At 40.1% G+C, this 19,137-nt stretch overlaps 1 protein-coding gene across 4 annotated transcripts in view; it reads right to left on the minus strand.

The window, feature by feature from the left end:
* MAPRE2 (microtubule associated protein RP/EB family member 2) overlaps positions 1 to 19,137 on the minus strand; it is a 165,653-nt gene that overhangs the window by 79,576 nt on the left and 66,940 nt on the right. The window lies entirely within an intron of this gene.

Consider the following 19,137-nt stretch of genomic DNA (forward strand, 5'->3'; position numbering starts at 1 on the left):
TGGCTTTCAATTGGAATCTCAGCCAGATCACTGTTGTTTAAGATCTGGTCAGTGCAAGCCGGGCGCGGTGGCTCATACCTGGTATCCAGCACTTTTGGAGGCCAAGGTGGGTGGATCACCTGAGGTCAGGAGTTCGAGACCAGCCTGGCCAACATGGCGAAACCCCGTCTCTACTAAAAATATAAAAATTAGCTGGGTGTGGTGGCGTGCGCCTGTAGTCTCAGCTACTAGGGAGGCTGAGGCAGCAGAATCGCTTGAACCCAGGAGGCAGAGGTTGCAGTGAGTTGAGATTGGGTTACTGCACTCCAGCCTGGGTGATAGAGTGAGACTCCATCTCAAAACAAAACAAAAACAAAAACAAAAAAAACATCTGGTCAGTGCAACACCACAGCAAGTAGGAGATAAGGGAGGAACACTTTCCTAGCACTGCAGTCCTTGGGTCACCATACTTTAATATTGTATTTAAATTTTATTTTAAAACAAATTTGCATTTATTGCCCCTACTTGAAAATAAACTAATAATCACAATATATTTATACACTTGTTACATGAATGTTAGAATGTCTTTCTGGGAAGGTGGGAATAAGTGTTTGTCTTTTTTTTTTTTTGAGACAGTCTCGCTCTGTCGCCCAGGCTGGAGTGCAGTGGCACGATCTCAGCTCACTGCAACCTCCACCTCCCTGGTTCAAGCAATTCCCCTGCCTCAGCCTCCCAAATAGCTGGGATTGCAGGCACGTGCCACCATGCCCAGCTAATTTTTTTGGTATGTTTTAGTAGAGACGGGGTTTCACCATGTTCTCCAGACTGGTCTGGAACTCCTGACCTCAGGCAATCTGCCCGCCTCAGCCTCCCAAAGTGCTGGGATTACAGGCATGAGCTACTGCACCCAGCTGGTTTTTTGTTTTGTTTTGCAAAAAGAGAGAAAAACACACACACACACACACACACACACACACAAATCCCTTCAGACCTCTATCAGGCAAAGTCACGATTCTAGCTTGTCTGTGGATAGTGAACACTGATACACACGACTTTAGAAAAAGGACAGCCTCCAGCTAAGGGCCAATGTGTAGATTTTGCTCAGTTTCGTCCTTTATTCAGTATTTGGCGGTGGTGTTGGGTGGAGAGGTACAGCAATGTTATGCTCTGCAGTAGTGATTGAATCAGACACATTAGACACTGCATTTCTGCTTACTAAAACAAATGGAGTTTTACGTGAGTCAATGAGACCTGAGTTAGCCTACTGAGGAAACTATGAATTCTACCACCTTTACCAGTTCAGCACCTAAAATTTAACTACAAAATATTCAACAATTTTGTCCAAGAACAAATTTGGCAAGATTTGTGAATTATTCCAGAGAAGTGGCTCTTCCAAATTAAGCAAATATATAAAATGTCCTAGCTAGCATTACGAGTGTTAACTGAAATAATTTCTTCTTATGTAATTCATTTTGTCTCTCTGCCCTGCCCCACCCCTTGCAAACACACTATCAGCCATACTTCAGGGGAGGGGGCTGCCTGTCCTCATTTTCTCTTTTCGCACTTTCATCGATCCCTTATTTTGGAGGACAAAACAGTATATACACATATATGTATATTTTTTCCAGCGGGGTTAATGATAGGCCAATTGTTGTCCCAGGATCTGGTTCTGGTCCCATTTGGCGTGTGTGGCTATAAGGAAAAGGGTTTAACGTGGAACTTATTCTGATTTTTTTTTTTTGAGATGAGGTTTTGCTCTGTTGTTCAGGCTGGAGTGCAGTCCAGGCTGGAATGCAGTGGTGAGATCTTGGCTCACAACAACCTCTGCCTCCTGGGCTCATGCAATCCTACTGTATCAGCACCCCTGAGTAGCCAGGACCACAGGTGTGAACCCCCACACTGGACAGATTTATTTATTTATTTTGTATTATTTTTTAAAATTTTTTAAAGAGACAGGGTCTCACTCTGCTGTCTAGGCTGGAGTGCAGTGGTGCCATCACAGCTCACAGCAGGCTCAATCTCCTGGGCTAAAGCGATCCTCTTAGCCTCTCAAGTAGCTGGGACTACAGGCATATGCCACCACTCCCGGCTTACTTTTCATTTTTTTGTAGAGACAGGGGTCTTACAATGTTGCACAGGCTAATCTTGAACTCCTGGGCTCAAAAAGCAATCCTTCTGACTTGCGCTCTTAAAGTGCTGGGATTACAGGTGTTAGCCACAGTACCCAGCCTGATTTTTTCATTTTTATATCATCTAAAGTCTGCGTTCATCAAACTTCCCAAATTTAGGCATGCTCATCTGCAGAAGAACACCTTCCATAAGTGGTTGACGGCTATCTGCTGCTCTGTAAGGAGACCCTATTTGGCCTGGATTTTCTTACACCAAACCCACTTGGAGGCTGAGCCTTTAAAGGGCCTTTTGGATTTAAGCTACCTTCTTCTTCTTTTTTTTTTAAAGTTACCTTCTTTATGTCACTCCTTGAAGGAGTCCACATTCAACTGGAAACTTCATGTTCAATATAAAATGTTCTGAAAGTTCAACCCACCGCATACCAATGTACTCTGTTCACACGTGTGACAGTGAGAACCATACTCATATGTGTGATATGTGTAACTGTCTTTCTTTTCTCTCATAACAATCTCTATTTTCAACATGTTCTCCCATCACTGGGGAAAGTAATCCACTACCAACAGTTTAGGGTAAATACATGCAGTGCACTCTTCACCCAGTTTCATGCAAATGAAACAATGAGCAGACTACAAGAGAGATACAAAGAAAAAGTATATTTTTCTTTCACCTAAGAAACTTATTTCTTTGGGCTTGAGCATATAATGATTTCTGAATTTCTTATAACCAAAGTGGTTTATTAAGGTAATGGTTAGAAATATCGATGCTTCTTTGGAAATTAAGTCCAACTAACCAGGTGTCTGAGATCCTTTCAAAATGTTTCTACACATGCCAACAGGGGAGAAGGACCTGTGATCCAAAAGAATGCCTTTCTTTGCCAGTCATTGGACTTTTGCTTGGTCCAGGTCAAGGCTACACTGTCAATTCTCATTTCACAGAGTTGTTCCCTGGTTAAAGGTTTTAAGATTGTCAAAGCTGGCCTGTTCTAACATACCAGGTAAAGTGAGGTGCATTATTTCAAATGCACTTGTAAAGAAGGCTTTTTACTTAGAAGAATTTTGTGTTATTCTAACAGAAATAGCCGTTTTGTAAACATTTCTAAGTATCTGCAAATATTATAAGAATTTTAAAAGAGATTTATCAATCATCAATATTTTCTTCTCTTAGAAGTGGCATCTTTCTAAAATAACCTGCAAACTGTACATTCATGCCAACAGATTAAATACTTAGCCAAAGGAAGAAACCTCAAAAGTTTTTCTCAAAGACTATTTCTGCATTAGAATATATGTTATCCTCCGGAAGGGAATGAAGAAATTCAGTCTCATCACAGACATCCCCTCAAACGTCTTTTCCTCTGAAAAGCCTTGTCATGCATGACACAGATCCTGCCTGTGTGCCTCCTTCCCAGCGTCCTCACCACAAAAGGCTGACGTTAAATCTCCCACAGCCTCCCCTAATAATGAACTGGCTTCCATAGGGAGGGACAGTGTAAATGTGTCTCCTGAACCAGAAACATCCTGCTTTTCATCTGCGCCTAATTCATTCTCTAGGCTCAATACCTCGAGAGGCAGGATTTAAACATTTCACCCAGGGAAAGAATATCACCAGATCATTCTAGATTCATCACTTTCTCTTTATTTGTGACCTGCAATGTGGGGCAGAGAGAAAGTATTTGTTTGAGGAGGGAGATCAGGATGGAGCAAAGAGGGAGTCAAAGAGGGTGTCTTTGAAAGAAAAACCTTGACAGGATAAAATCTCCTGGAGAGAGATTACAGGAACTGTGGAGTTTTGCCTAAAACTGGGTAGTAAAGCTTCTGTTTAACTTGTGGACTAACTGCCATATGCATGGATCCTAGGGCTGCAATGGGAATTTAAGAAGTCATTTATTGTCTCCAGGTAATAGCACACACAGCTGCTGTGGGCAGACCTGCACATATTTTATTTTTTCTCTATGACTGTGATGGGATTAGACAGACAATGCAAGACCAACTCCTCCAGGCACAGACCCTCCCTGTGGCCAGGCCTCTCCATGTGGCAGGGGCGTGAGCACCGAACTGACTTCACACAAGGATGACGGAGAAACATCAGGACACTGTCCATAATGACAACATACACATACTTCATTAAAATATAGACACCGAAATATACTATTTTTTTTTCTCAAAATTAGACATTGATGGTCTTGAACTAGTGAAGAAAACCAGTGTAAGAATGTTGAAAACTATGCTGTTTAGAGGACGATGAGATAAATGTGAGTTTTATCAGGGTTGAGGTGCCTCCTCTCTACTGCAGGCTTTTCCAGGAGGCCTATCATTCCAATATGAACGTGCTCTTCATTATCAGTCACTGCTTAATGATAATGCTTTAAATGTGCGTACAAAGTTCCATTTAGTCTGACAATCAGAACTCCTATGCCAGCTAATAACTGCCACCTCTGAGAGAGAATGAACAGAAAAATAATACTCTATTTCAGGGTGCCCATCCCTTTTACCATTAACGATTACTTTTCAAAACACCCAGATTAAGCTCTTTCTTGCCATATCACCAAGTATTCTACATACAATTAAAAAAAAAAACAATATCATTAAAAGGCAGATCTCTCCAACTGCCCACAATAGGACATTCCATGAGTCACCTTGAAAATCAACTCCATTTTTAACAGCCTCATTGTTATTTATCTGCATTAACCTCATCCACTACTATTCATTAGGCAGCTCCTTGCATACAAAGCTCAGTTTGGCTAGCCACCCTAAGGTAACTAAACAAAAAAAGACAAACTTTTAAAACAGCATATACGGGTGGATTTTTGTTTTGTTTTCTAAACTCAGACTTAACAAGTCAATAGCTACAGCCCTGAAATGACTTGGAAATTTGGCTCTTACCCAGGGTATGAAGAAATTTTGGAATTCTAAAAAAAGTTCTTTGTGGCATTCATAATGTCCATGGATGTGAATGAAACTTGACATGTACAATGAGAGAGTAAAAGGCTAAGCCCTCCCTGCCCCACATAGACATACGCTTCTTCATATGGTTAGAAATGCAGCTGATTACATTTGCCTAAATGTCCATCTGTTTCTAGCAGTGGGTGGCTTTGTCCATGCTCTGAAAATAATTTCAATGACCCAGAGCTCATTCCCATGCCACAGGGCTTGGCTGGTCTCCTCAGGGCACCAAATTTTCTCAGCACCCCCTCCCCCGCCAACTCAGCTCCCAGCACATCCACTCCTTCTTGACCATATGCCTTCTGTTTACTTTCCCAGCCCTACTTGGCCTCGTTCCCTCTTACCCTGACCTTAGCTCTCTCCCATGATCCCAAGTCATTTCCAGTCATGCCCACACTGCCCCCAACCAGCAGGGTCCTGGGTCAACCTTTCAGGACATGGGTGCTGCTGGTACCATAGTGGGCGGTCATGCTCCATTGTTAGTCCACTGCATAAAATGAGGTGCATGTGACATAGCAGAAGTGTATGCGGCCATCATGCTGCCACTAGGCAAAGTCCTGTGGTGCACACATTTTATAGGAGTGGTCCGCACCTCCTGGTTCTGAGCTCTCTTGTACTCTTGGTGGTGCTAGTTCCTTCTCAGGTACACTTCGGTGTCTGTTTTTTCTAAACCTTCTCATAATAAGAAACAAATGACAGACCACAGCCTCAAGTTTCATCCTTAGGGATAACTGGGGCTCAAGACCTTATGCAACGGAAGAGCAGCTCGTTCCGGCACCTGGCAGGGTAGGCTGCATCTCATGCTTCAGGTTCGGCTCAAATGTCAACTCTCCAGTGAGCCCTCCATGCCCACCTCTGAAGTGGCCGCTTCCAGTTACTCCCACATCTTTCTACTCTGCCCTGGGTGATACTAACACCATTGGTAATTATCTTGTTTGTTTACCATCTGTCCACTCCTCTTGCCCCCAGGATAGAAGCTGTATGAAGGCAGAAACTTCACAGAATATGTTTTGTTTACAGCTGTATCTCCTGTGTCTGGAACTGTGTGTGGCACACAGTAAGTACACAATAAATAAATGCTGAATGAATGCAAACAAAGGTGCCCCAAATCATACAAAAGGCAATTATCAATACGTGTCCCTAGTGCTATGTGAGATGGCTAGGAACAGACTGGGGCTGAGTGAACTAAAGGACCCTGTCTTCTACGTATTTTTTTTTTTAAGGTGAGTAGAGAAATGTCTGGAACACACATACCAAAAGCTCCCTAGCTGCACTGCAGCTTAATGAGAGCTCTGTTCTAGGCATCAAGGTCACCAGCTTCTAGTTCCAAAACTATCAACCAGTTGGATAAATGGGCACGTGTCTCAACTCTTTGGGCTCTCTTTTTCTTCACTAGTAAAGCAGGGGAACTAGATTACAAGTTACAATAACTAATATTTATTGAAAACTTTCCACATGCCTAATGAAAGAGTAACACAGGAATTTTCTCATTTAATCTTTGCAACAATGCCATGGGATCGCTGCTGCTTTTATGTTATGTAGGAAAAGATACAGACTCAGAGGTTTAGTGACTTGTCACAATTATTAAGTGGCAGAGCAGGGATTTGGACCTAGGACGAATTCTAGGATTCTTGCTTTTAATTAAGACTCTCCTTGCTCTCATGTTTATGTCATGAGATTAAGCAGGAAGAAAAAAGAATTCCAAGTGAGGACACAATTGTCTTTAAGAAAGCCATTTTGTCTTTTTAAATTCTACCAAGACCTCATTTTACATTTTCACTTTAACCAAGATGATTTTAAGTTCTGTGAAGAAAAGCTCAAAATGTAGAGATTTGGGTGGCTAGTTCCTCAGTTTATTGCTGGGAATGATTTTTTGGCTGGCAAAGCTGCCAGCTATAACATATACGCTATGTTAATATCGTAGGAATCATCACATCGCACATTTCTAGTCACTACAGATTTGGAGTTCAAGTCTCTCAATTGGCTTTTTGTGGTAGTCAAAATGGACAGAGACCATGTACATTATACTGCTTATAATTTTTTCAAAGCTAATGAAAGACTTCAGATTGGTATCTTGACTATGTGTTTAGAAAAATCTATTTCTAAAAAAAAAAAATAAGCAAACCTCTCACTATTCTACTCTTAGAGATTGGTGCCTGTCCAAAGGTCTGTATATACATTATGGTAAAATTGAGTTTTAAACTCATGAGAACATTTTGAAATGAAAATGGAAAATGAAGTAACAATAAAATTAAGCCTATTAACAGGCTGAGGGAAGTACAGGCCAGTGGCAAAAAATATTCCAGTGAATCTGACTCCAAAAGACATCCTTATGCCCTCAGCCGTATTTGTGCTTATCTACTCCTCTTAATTATTTCCACAGTAGACTCTGGCACAGAATCAAAATTGAAAACTTCAAATTGGGAAATAGCACAACATTAAACTTACCTCTTTGGGTTCAGTTGGCAAGGTACTGATCTGCTTCTACATCAAACCCATGCTCCAACCCCAGAGAAGAAACTGCGAATTACATACAAGACAGGCTCCCTCCTGCACTTTATGAGGAAGTAGCAAATGGAAATTTTGGTCATTGCTACAGCTGAGCTAAGATAAACGGTAAGTTGGTGGAGCAGTGGGGAAATACTACCAAAACTAGCAGCATTATTTCACTACCAGCTCCCTAGTGCATTGTCCCCAAAACTTCTTTTCCCGTGTGAAATGATTCTCTCATTTCAGCCAGAGAATGGATTTCCTCATATCTTCTTAAAATTCCACCCCAGGATCAGAGTTCATCCTTCTTTTCCCTTCCCTGTTCTTCTGGTACTCTCATTTGGGCAACCAGATACCATTATTGTATATATTGTATATGGAACAGAAGAATTTTTTTAATCATTAAACATCTCTATTTATTTACTGGAATGAAGAATGAACTGACAGACTTTTGCATTAGAAGTACCTAGCAGCCCCTGACAAAAATCAGTTTAGACACACACACACACACACACACACACACACACACTCCTTGCAGTATCTCTGCTTTCCTTCTCTACTACCATGTCACAGGTCAAAAGTAAAGTTACATTTCTAGCATCAGTGTAATATCACTACAATTTTCAAAGGGAAGTATAGAAACTGAGCATGCCAGTAAAAAGTAGATAAAAATTGTGCCATGTTCAAACCAAATCAGGTATAGAAATAACAGAGGGCGTGGTGGCTCATGCCTGTAATCCTAGCGCTTTAGGAGGCTGAGGCAGATGGATCACCTGAGGTCAGGAGTTTGAGACCAGCCTGGCCATCGCGGAGAAACCCCATCTCTACTAAAAATACAAAAATTAGCCAGACGTGTTGGCATGCGCCTGTAATCCCAGTTACTCGGGAGACTGAGGCAGGAGAATCACTTGAACCAGGGTGGGGGAGGGGGATGGAGGCTGCAGCGAGCCGATATCGTGTCATTGCACACCAGCATGGGCAACAAGAGTGAAACTCTGTCTCCAAAAAAAAAAAAAAATCGGAGGGGCAGATACATGGTAAGACCATGGGTTTGGGAAGGACAGTGGAAGCAGGGAAGCTTTTTGAACTGCAGTCTCCTCTTTAGATTCTGCAGTGCTATGCTATGAGGACTTACGGGAGCAAAGGACAAAATTTTTAATACAGTATACTGCAGTAGTTCAACAATGTTAGGGATGAGGTCACTACTGAATTGAGAATGTTTTGTTAAACTTGGGATAAAGACAGAACAGTAACAATTAGTTAACAAGCATTCAAAGATAATTAAGAAAAAGGAAATGACCACAAGACCTAGTAAACTTTTTGACTAAATAACTAGAGATGTTACTATAGGCAAAAATGTCTAACTAAGAAGGGTCAGTGGATGAAGTCAGTTCTAGAGTAGATACATGTGTTAAAAGTTACCCAGTGTTTCAGCCAATTTGAACAGATGAAATTTTAAAATTTGGTAAAATGCCTCCCCATCCTGATTCCATACCGAGTTTCTAGGTTCCTAGGGTTAATTTAGACTTTAAAAACATTTTTAAGGAAAAAAAGGTTTGAGTTCAGCAACTGAGAATTATAAATTTTATTTTCTTTTTTTTGGCTTTCCAAACCTAAACCAAAAACCTGACAATCACACTGGTTGATTCAATGTCTCAAAGACCTATTTTACTTTGCATTATTTCAGCTTTAGTTATTGTTATAATAATAAGCATAATAAACATTTAATATCACAAATATATTAATGGATTCATTATATATTTATTTATGTATATATGCTACAAAGGATTAATTATTTAAAGTTAAAGTTAAAATATTTCCTTAAAGTTTGATGGGGCAAAGGAACAACAAACTTAAAGTAGGATACTAGTAAAAATAAAAATCTACAATTTTTTACGATGTCAAAGTGCTACTGTTTATTCAAAAGGCCAGATTTTTCTATTAAAAAATCTGTCCATTTTCACTAATGCAGAAAATACAGATAAAAAATAAAATTTAAAATTTCTACTGTTCCATCACCCAGTTATAACACTCATATTCATATCTTCCTAAACACCATTTTTTTACAGAGTCTTGCTCTGTCACCCAGGGTGGAGTGCAGTTGCATGATCTCAGCTCACTGCCACTTCTGCCTCCTGGGTTTAAGCAATTCTCCTGCCCCAGCCTCCCCAGTAGCTAGGATTACACGCCCATGCCACCACACCCGGCTAATTTTTGTATTCTTAGTAGAAACGAGGTTTCACCATGTTGGCCAGGCTGGCTGGTCTCGAACTCCTGACCTTGTGATCCGCCCACCTCAGCCTCCCAAAGTGCTGGGATTACAGGCGTGAGACACCACGTCTGGCCCTAAACATCTTTTATGTGTGTCTGGTGGAGGGTACATGTGTGTATGTGTTTCACACATACAGTCATTTATAAAAATGGGTTCATATGTATACACACACACACACACACACACACACACACAGAGAACTGAATAGTGTCCCCCGTAAGATTCATATCCACCTGGAACCTCAGATTATGACTTTATTTGGAGAAAGGTCTTTGCAGATATAATTAGTTAAGGTGAGGATATACTGGATTAGGATGGGCCCTCAATCCAATGACTGGTTCCTTAAAAGACGACCATGTAAAAAGCACAAATGAAGAAGGCCACATGATAATGAAAGGTAGAGATGGGCGTGACGAAGCTGCGAACCAAGGAGCACACAGGGGCCAACAGAAGCCGGAAGAGACAAGGAAGGGTCTCCCAAAGCTCTTGGAGGGAGCACGACCTTACTAACACCTTGGTTTTACACTTCTAGCCTCCCACATCACAACTGTGAGAGGACCAATTTTAAACCACCTGGTTTGTGGTAATTTGTTATGGGAGCCCTGGAAAACTAATATAATCCATATACACGTTTGTAATAATCATCTTGCTTTTGTTAACATTTTTACATTTGTGAACTTTTTTCATATTTTCTTCACATGTAATATTTGCATAATACCTAAGTGTACAGGTGTACTACAGTATACTAGATTTCAGAATTTTATTTTAACATGCTTAATTTCCACTTCTACTTTGGTCATTTCCCCTCTTTGGTTCATTATTATTTCAAGCCAACAGAACTGACGGTCACTTCATTGCGAACGATGACCAAATCATCTCTGTCTTACATAAAAAGATTTTCCAATGTCTTCATGTGATTTTGCAGGGGCTTAGTTGTTTGCTAGTTAGAGTCCTAAAAGCCAAATGGACATCATCATCTGGGCTCCCTTGTTAACAGGAAAAAAAGCAGTAATCATCTTATTAAAAAAAAGAAAAAAAAAAATCCCAAACATCCTTGGCCATCGTAAACTAAGGGAATCACAGGATGTACTGTCTATTAGTATTTGGCTTCCATTCACGGCACATCCTCAAAGCAAAAAGAACACTCGCAGCTCTCAAGGGATCCTTGAGTGGCTGTGGTCTGCTCAGTCCCAACCAGAACACAGAGAAATCATCTGACTACCGCCACCATGGAGGCAGCGACTCACCTGAAATTCGGTCTGAAGCTTTTGGCAATAAAATGAATACACGTCCAATGAAATAAGCGGCACCCACGAAACCTAGTAGTAGGCCTAGGACATTTGTGATATCATTAGTAAACTTCTATTTTGTATTTTTGGATTTTGAAACATATGTAGTTAAGAAACTGGCTTTTAGCTGGAAAGATTTCTGAACAGATTCTGGGAGCCAAGGATCCTCATCTTCTCCAAAACAAGGTGCCTCAGTCGATCCTTTTAGGCAAACCTATGACCTTACTAAGCTTTTGTTTCCCAGGCTCTAAATTTTACTTGAGACAATTTCTTCTTAGGGAGTTAGAGAAGTCAGGAACCAAACAACAACAAAACTGCCAAATTTAGATGGAATGGGAATGGAACGAGGTCAAGGTTGGGGATCTTCACCACAAAATTCTTTAAAAGGGGCGCATCCAGTGCTTTGGCTATTCTTGGCAAAATTTTGGAAGCATGCAAATGGCTCCTTGTTACATTTATCTTTCCCCCCTCTTTTTATTTAGTTTTTTAAATGTTTATTTTAGGTTTGGGGGTACATGTGAAGGTTTGTTACATAGGTAAACTCACGTCATGGGGGTGTGCTGTGCAGATTATTTCATCACCCAGGTATTAAGCCCACTACCCATGAGTTATTTTTTTCTGCTCCTCTGTCTCCTCCCACCTTCCCCTCTCAAGTAGACCCCAATGCCTGTTGTTCTCTTGTGTTCATTAGTTCTCATCATTTAGCTGCCACTTGTAAGTGAGAACATACAGTAGGTATCCTTGTTACAATTAAAGAAAAAAGTTTTTCTATGCACATTTTCCTCTTAAATTTAATCACAGAATCTAGCAAGAAGGGGACACACAACACAAACAAAAGAATATCTTAATTATAGGGCTCTTCTCCACAGAACTAGAAGAGCATCTCCTATCTACCAAGACTACCTACCAAACCTAACACTCTCCTATAAAACTTCTAAGGTAGATTCAGTGGTTTGTTTTTTTTTTTTCTCAGCTAAAATAATTATTCTGTTACTATTTTACCCTCTATTTACACATTAAATACATTTATTTATTTATTTATTTATTTATTTATTTATTTATTTATTTTTTATGAGATGGAATCTCGCTCTGTTGCCTAGCCTGGAGTGCAGTGGCATGACCTCAGCTCACTGCAACCTCCACCTCCTGGGTTCAAGTGATTCTCCTGCCTCAACCTCAAAAGTAGCTGGGATTATAGGCAAGTGCCACCACGCCCAGTTATTTTTTGTATTTTTAGTAGAGATGGGGTTTCACCATATTTGCCAGGCTGGTCTCAAACTCCTGACCTCAAGTGATCCGCCCATCTCGGCCTCCCAAAGTGCTGGGATTACAGGCGTGAGCCACAGTGCCTGGCCTAAATAGACTCATTTAATATGTACTTACTGAGAGACAGACCATGTACCTAATTGCTGTAAAAGTCATTGTGAACAAAGACTAGGTCTTTTGTGTGTGGGTGGGGGGGAAGGCTTTATATTCAATTTAAGAATATAAAACCTATACATATTAAAATACAGTTCAAGACTGTATTATTATCCAGAATATGTTTATAATTCTATTTAAAAAGATAAACTATTTTTTTAAATGGAAAAAGATTTGAACACTTTACTACAGAAGACACACAAATGGCCAATAAGCACATGAAAAGATACCCATTATTAGTCATCATGAAAACAGAAATTACAATCTCAACGAGATACCACTATACATCCATAAGGACGGCCAACATTTCAGAGACTGATAGTAAGTGTTGCCAAAGATGTGAAACAATCGGAACTCTCATTCTGGGATGCTAGGAATGTAAAATGGTACAACCGTTTTGGACAACTGTTTACCAAACAGTTTCTTAAAAAGTTAAACACCAGCCATATGACCCAATCACTCCACTCCTAGGTATTTTCCCCAGAGAAATGAAAACGCCTCCACAAAGACCTGTATAACAACATTCGTAGAAGCTTTCTTCATAATTTCTAAAAAGTGGAAACAACATAAATGTTCATCAATTGGTGAGTAAACAAAACATGGTATAGCCATACCATGAAATACTACTCAGCAATAAAGAGTGATGAACTGCTGAGACACCCCACATGGATGAATCTTAAAATCACTGTGCTGAGTCAAAGTAGTCAGACACTAATGAGTGCATTCTCTGTGATCCCATTTATATAAAAGGTAATCTCATCTGTGGTGACAGAAAGCAGATCACTGGCTCCCGGGGCTGTGGGCAGAGAAGATTTGGACTGCAAAGGGTACAAGGAGTCTTTTGGGGGTGATAGAAATGTTCCGCATCTTGACTGTGGTGATGGCTTCAGGGTGGACACACTGCCAAAACTCTGACTCAGACACTTTAAATGGCTGCAGTTTATTGTACATAAATTCTTAATAAAGTTGATGAGGGGAAATAAAAGACTATAGTATAATTTGTTTGACTTCTTTCCAGGTTCAATTTGAACTTTTAATGAACATCTGCTATGTGCAAGGTATTGTACAGGGTACTTAGAACAAAAAGATTATAGATTTTTATCAATACAGGGTAAAAGAGTAGATTTAAGCTGCAAGCAATACTACTAGCTAACATTCTTTGAGGCATTTACTTTGCACCAGGCACCGTTTGGCACACCTTACGTTCTGTAACTCATTTAATCTGCATAAGAACCCTGGGAAGTTGGTGCTACTATTATTTCCATATGCACAGTAAGAAAATGAGGCTTAGAGAGGCTAAAAAAATTTTGCCCTAGAAAGGGATGGAGTTGGGACAGAAAATAAAAGTCTCACACCAGAGCCAAGCTTTGCCCACTATACTTAACTGCTTCTTCAAGCAACTTCCTGGCTGTGTACTTTGAGGACCCCAACTGTCCTCCTGGGGGTTAGGAAAGGAGGTAGGGGACGATCCAGGCTCCCTTTTTGGTACAGACCAAATTTTGAACTGGAGTTGAGGTAGCAGTGACACACTTACCATACAGGCTGGAAATAGGTACATGCTGACATCTTAGCCATTGCTATGACAATGCTATCTGCCTGTCAAAAATTTCAGAAATTGGCTTCCCAAACCCAAACTTATCAATTTGGCATCCCAAATTGGCTTCCCAAACCCAAACTTAACAATTTACTGTGTATTCCAGGCCCCATTAAGGGACTTGGGAGAGACTTATTGGTTCCCTTTCCCTTCTGCTGCCAGGCCCCTGCCTAGGCTAACACAGAGCTCTTCATTTTCTTCTGTCCTTGGAGAACAAGTGTTGAAGGGAAGGTTTATTCTGCCCTTGAAAAGAGAGGCAGAGAGATGGGGTGGGGGTAGGGAGGCAGAGAACTGAACTCGCTCTAGGGGCTGGCATGTTCAGCCCAAGAAACCCTCACCCTCCTCCATGCTGCACTCACTTCCCATCACACTCCATCTCCCAATGACCCTGCCTTCTGCTTCCTCCTTTTCTAGCAGAGACATTCAGCTCGTAAGTTCCACAAGTTTTTTTTATTTCAGTTGCTGACAGTGAGCAGGTCCCTATACGGAGGATAATACATTCAAAGCTTTGTTCTTCTTTGTTTTTTTTAATTGGTCAGTCTCCCTGGGGGTTCTCTCAGTCTTCATCCAGACTCCTGGATGAGGGGGCTGAAACAGAAATGCATGGTGAATGCAGATGGCTTGTTTCCTGGTCGTCATCACACGCAGGGGTCACAAGAAGGCCAGATACTGCCCAATTAAGTTCCCTAAGGTGGGAGATTAGGCTGAGTTGGAGGAGGACAGAGGACTGCACTCAGAGTGGCCAAAAAATTGGCAATTACCTGCAATCTCAGTTTCAGGGCCCCTTGCCGTACTTGATAAATGGCAGGAGCCTGATAAATGAGAAGAAAACAAAAATGCAAAGAGGGTATTTTAAAATAATCCTCAGAGAGTATTATTTTGCAGTTAGTGTAAGATTCACAGAGCATACTAAACAGGCTGGACGCATCACAAAACACACAGGCAGCTTCAATGTACTCTGGAGAAAATGAAACAAAATCTGCACTATGGATTGCTATGTGTGAAACCTGAAAGGGCTAAATGAGGCAGATGCTATAGGAGCACATTTCATTTGTGACTACTGATGTTTAATGTAAGAATGGTACTTGCATTAGACAAATCTTTACTGTCATCCATGTGACTTCGGTAAGTCCATGAATATCTGTGAGATGTTTCCTAACATATTTCAACATGCAAACCTCATTAAGTTCAAACTGAAACTTATTTAACTTTAAAAATCTATGCTATTAAAGGGTTAATTGAAACATCACTGATTGATGAGGTAATGCATTTAGTTTCAGTTTAGGAAAAAAAAAAACATACAAAAGTACACAGTGATTAATCTTCCCAGTTCTTAACATTATTAGTTTATATCCTTTCAGTTTCTCTACAAATGAAGTATGAATATATGATCTCATTTTCACTTTTTATGTAATAGTATACTGAAGTATTTTTAATCTAATGATAACCAATACAAATATAAAAATTGGAGGAGCAAAACAGATAAATAAGCCTCTTACTTTTCAAGTGACTTTTTGAAAAAGAGAAATGAACTTCCTGCCACAAAAAACACTCAACAGTGCCTAAGCTTGTGCCTCAAGGCTATGTTCGTAAGACAAATATAGAGGTCATAGTAGGGTACACACTCATTTTTACTTACACGCTCCATTTCTGAAAGCTTTTGAAAATTATAGGAGTGATAATTTTGCCCTTCCCAAGTATCAACACAATAATCACAAAATTACTTTTATTCAGACAAGTTATCAGGAAGACTTCTGAACCAATGACAGCCACACCTCAGCAAAAAACAAAACACGCACCCTGTGTATACTCTGGGGTCAGGTGTGGAAACCTCTCCATCTCACATCCCTCCCACCAGGCACTTTTGCCCGCTGTCCAGGCCCCTGGAGGCTCTTATCAAGGGAGGGTTGTGCAGTATTTATCTCTGTATTCCAAGGGCCCAGCATGGAGGAAGGTTGGCACATTAAAGGAATTTGGTAAGTCTGCTAAAAGAAGGATTTTGGCTTAACTTTAATGTAACAATAATTGTGTAAAACCCAAGAGTGAGGATTTTAAAAATGACATTATTAGAACCTGAAAACACTTTCTGGCATTCCAAAATGATAAAAAGGAAATAGATGGTGTGAGGGAGTAGGGGAAGGAGTCCACTTAGCTTCACCTTCTCCTGATTTGCACAGCACCAATGAAGGCCTCACAGGGAATCATAGAGGGCCTTTCAATGAGGGATACCACTGTTCATAATCACAGTATAGCTGTGAACATAGGAAAGCCTCCCAGAGATGTCAGTATCTCTGGCGTTTTTGACAAATTACCTCCTAGGGCTTTGCCAGGGTAGGCTGACACTAAATAAAGAACAAAAAATTAATGTCTTTAAAGCAAAACAAAACAAAAACAAGTGTTACTTCTATTAAAAATGAAATAGGATCGCGGAAATCCAAAGGGTGTCTCATATCAACAGCACCGTCTTTTTAGTTGTATGCAACAACAAACACTGGCCCTAAATTTCATGATCGATTCTGCGCACAATTAAAATTTGAATTTCTATAAAAATGTGTATTTTCTGCTGTATAAATTTTTATGGATAGCCAAAATGCCTTTAGGAAGTATAATTTTAGAAAGTATAATTATAGCCGGGCGCGGTGGCTCACGCCTGTAATCCCAGCACTTTGGGAGGCCGAGGCGGGCGGATCACAAGGTCAGGAGATCGAGACCACGGTGAAACCCCGTTTCTACTAAAAATACAAAAAATTAGCCGGGCGCGGTGGCGGGCGCCTGTAGTCCCAGCTACTCAGGAGGCTGAGGCAGGAGAATGGCGTGAACCCGGGAGGCGGAGCTTGCAGTGAGCCGAGATTGCGCCACTGCACTCCAGCCTGGGCGACAGAGCGAGACTCTGTCTCAAAAAAAAAAAAAAAAAAAAAAAAAAAAAAAAAGAAAGTATAATTATATATACATATCTATGTGTTACATACACATTAGATATATATAAACACATACTATAAATGCCCAGTTCTCACCATTGCTGTGTTAGACATAGTATTAACACATATACTATATATAATAGTATATACATATAGTATAGTGTATAGTGTATGTATAGTATTAATACATATACTATAAACATATACACACAAATATATGTGTTAATAGCATATATATTATATGTATGTAGTATACATACACACATAATACATATTTGCTACTACTATATATGTGTGAATATAGTATATGTATATGTAATATATGTGTTAATACTATATATAACACATATAATTATACTTTCTAAAAGTGTATGTGTATATATACTTTCTATAGTGAATGTATGTATAAATACACACAGACACACACATATATATAGTATATGTGTTAATATTATATAAATATATGATATAGTTTGGATATTGTCCCCTCTACATCTTGTGTTGAACTGTAATCCCCAGTGTTGGAGATGGGGCCTGGTAGGAGGTGTCTGGGTCATGGGGTCAGGTACCTCATAGCTTGATGAGGTCCTCATGACACTGAGTGACTTCTCACATGAGCTGGTTGTTTAAAAGTGTGTGGCACCTCCCCCTCCACTCCCTCTCTCTTGCTTCTGCTCTGGCCATAACACATGCCTGCTCCAGCTCCGCCTTCTGCCATGAGAGAAAGCTCCCTGAGGCCGCCCCGGAAGCTGAGCAGATGCTGGTGCCATGCTTCCTATACAGCCTGCAGAACTGTGAGCCAGTTAAACCTCTTGCCATGTCCTCTTTCTGTTCCAAAGTCATTGCTAAAATCAGACTCTTCCGGCATGGTCATTTTACCTGCTGGAACCAAGAGAGGCCTAGAAATCACAGAAAGTTTGAGTTTTTGCCATATTTTCTTAACTAGATTAGCATTAGACGACACCATCACTCAAAGCTGCTGTCAACTTGATCATTTCATGTATTTATCACAAACTTCTGCTCCTTTAGAAAAGAGAATAATTCTTTAAGAAACTCTGTCCTGGTTCAAGTGAGTAAAATCTTAATTCACTTGGGGAGACCTGACACTGAAAACACAGTGGTTTTTTTTTTTTTTTTTTTTTTTTTTTTTTTGTAACCTACTAAGAAATTATGTATTGGTGGCCTATAAAACTCTGTTCAGTCTTTACCTTGCTAATGATTTATTCTCATTAAAGTAAATGACCATCTTTGGGGAGGCATTTTATAAAAACATATTTAGGAGAAATTTCTTTGATTTATGCTATAAGGCAAATGTTGCATAATTTTTTGCCTATGTGAATTGTAGGTTTCCACTTTGAGAGAATTCTCTCAATCTAATAATAAAGACCAAGGGCCCAGAAACACTAAGATAAACAATCAAAATTTTAAAATGAGCTAAGAAACAAGGTTTGTATGATACCAATGGGACGTGTGTGGAGTATTAGAAAGAAAAAGAGCTGTTGGAATAGTGCTTCAGATATTGGCTAAGTTTGACATACTCAGTGTACCATTACAGAGGCAGATGCCTGAAAGATGGCCTGAAGTCAGGAAGAACAAAACTACTCTTAGATATATATTCTACCTTAATTCACCATAGAAAAAAGACACTTCTCACAGGAGAGAAGAAAATCAATTTGTCCTTTAAAGTGAAATAGACTAAAAGAAGTAGTAAACACACACACACTATTTAGGGTAAATTTCATCCACTCCGGAGTCTGCCACCAAGGTGATAACCTTCTAACTGTCAGAGGAATTGGCCCCAAAGTCATAGGGAGTGTTCTGAGCAGTTTCTTCAGCCATATCTGTACTTTTTACGGCATTAAATGCCAAGGGAAGATGCTTCATAATGAACCAGAAACCTGGTTCATTGTTTAGGAAGATCAGAATAGTGGAAACTCTCCACACTTGCCACTCCTAAAAGTTAGACTGATAGCTATGAAGTGGGCATCTGCAAATATAAACGCCACTGTCTAAGCTAAGTACCAGTCTCATTATGGAACAAAGCTGCATTCATTGCTTCTACTCAAGGAAAGACATCGCGAGCCAGAGAACATCTACCTTGTCCTGA

The sequence above is a fragment of the Macaca thibetana genome, chromosome 18 (assembly GCF_024542745.1).
Source record: "Macaca thibetana thibetana isolate TM-01 chromosome 18, ASM2454274v1, whole genome shotgun sequence".
NCBI classification, from domain to species: domain Eukaryota; kingdom Metazoa; phylum Chordata; class Mammalia; order Primates; family Cercopithecidae; genus Macaca; species Macaca thibetana.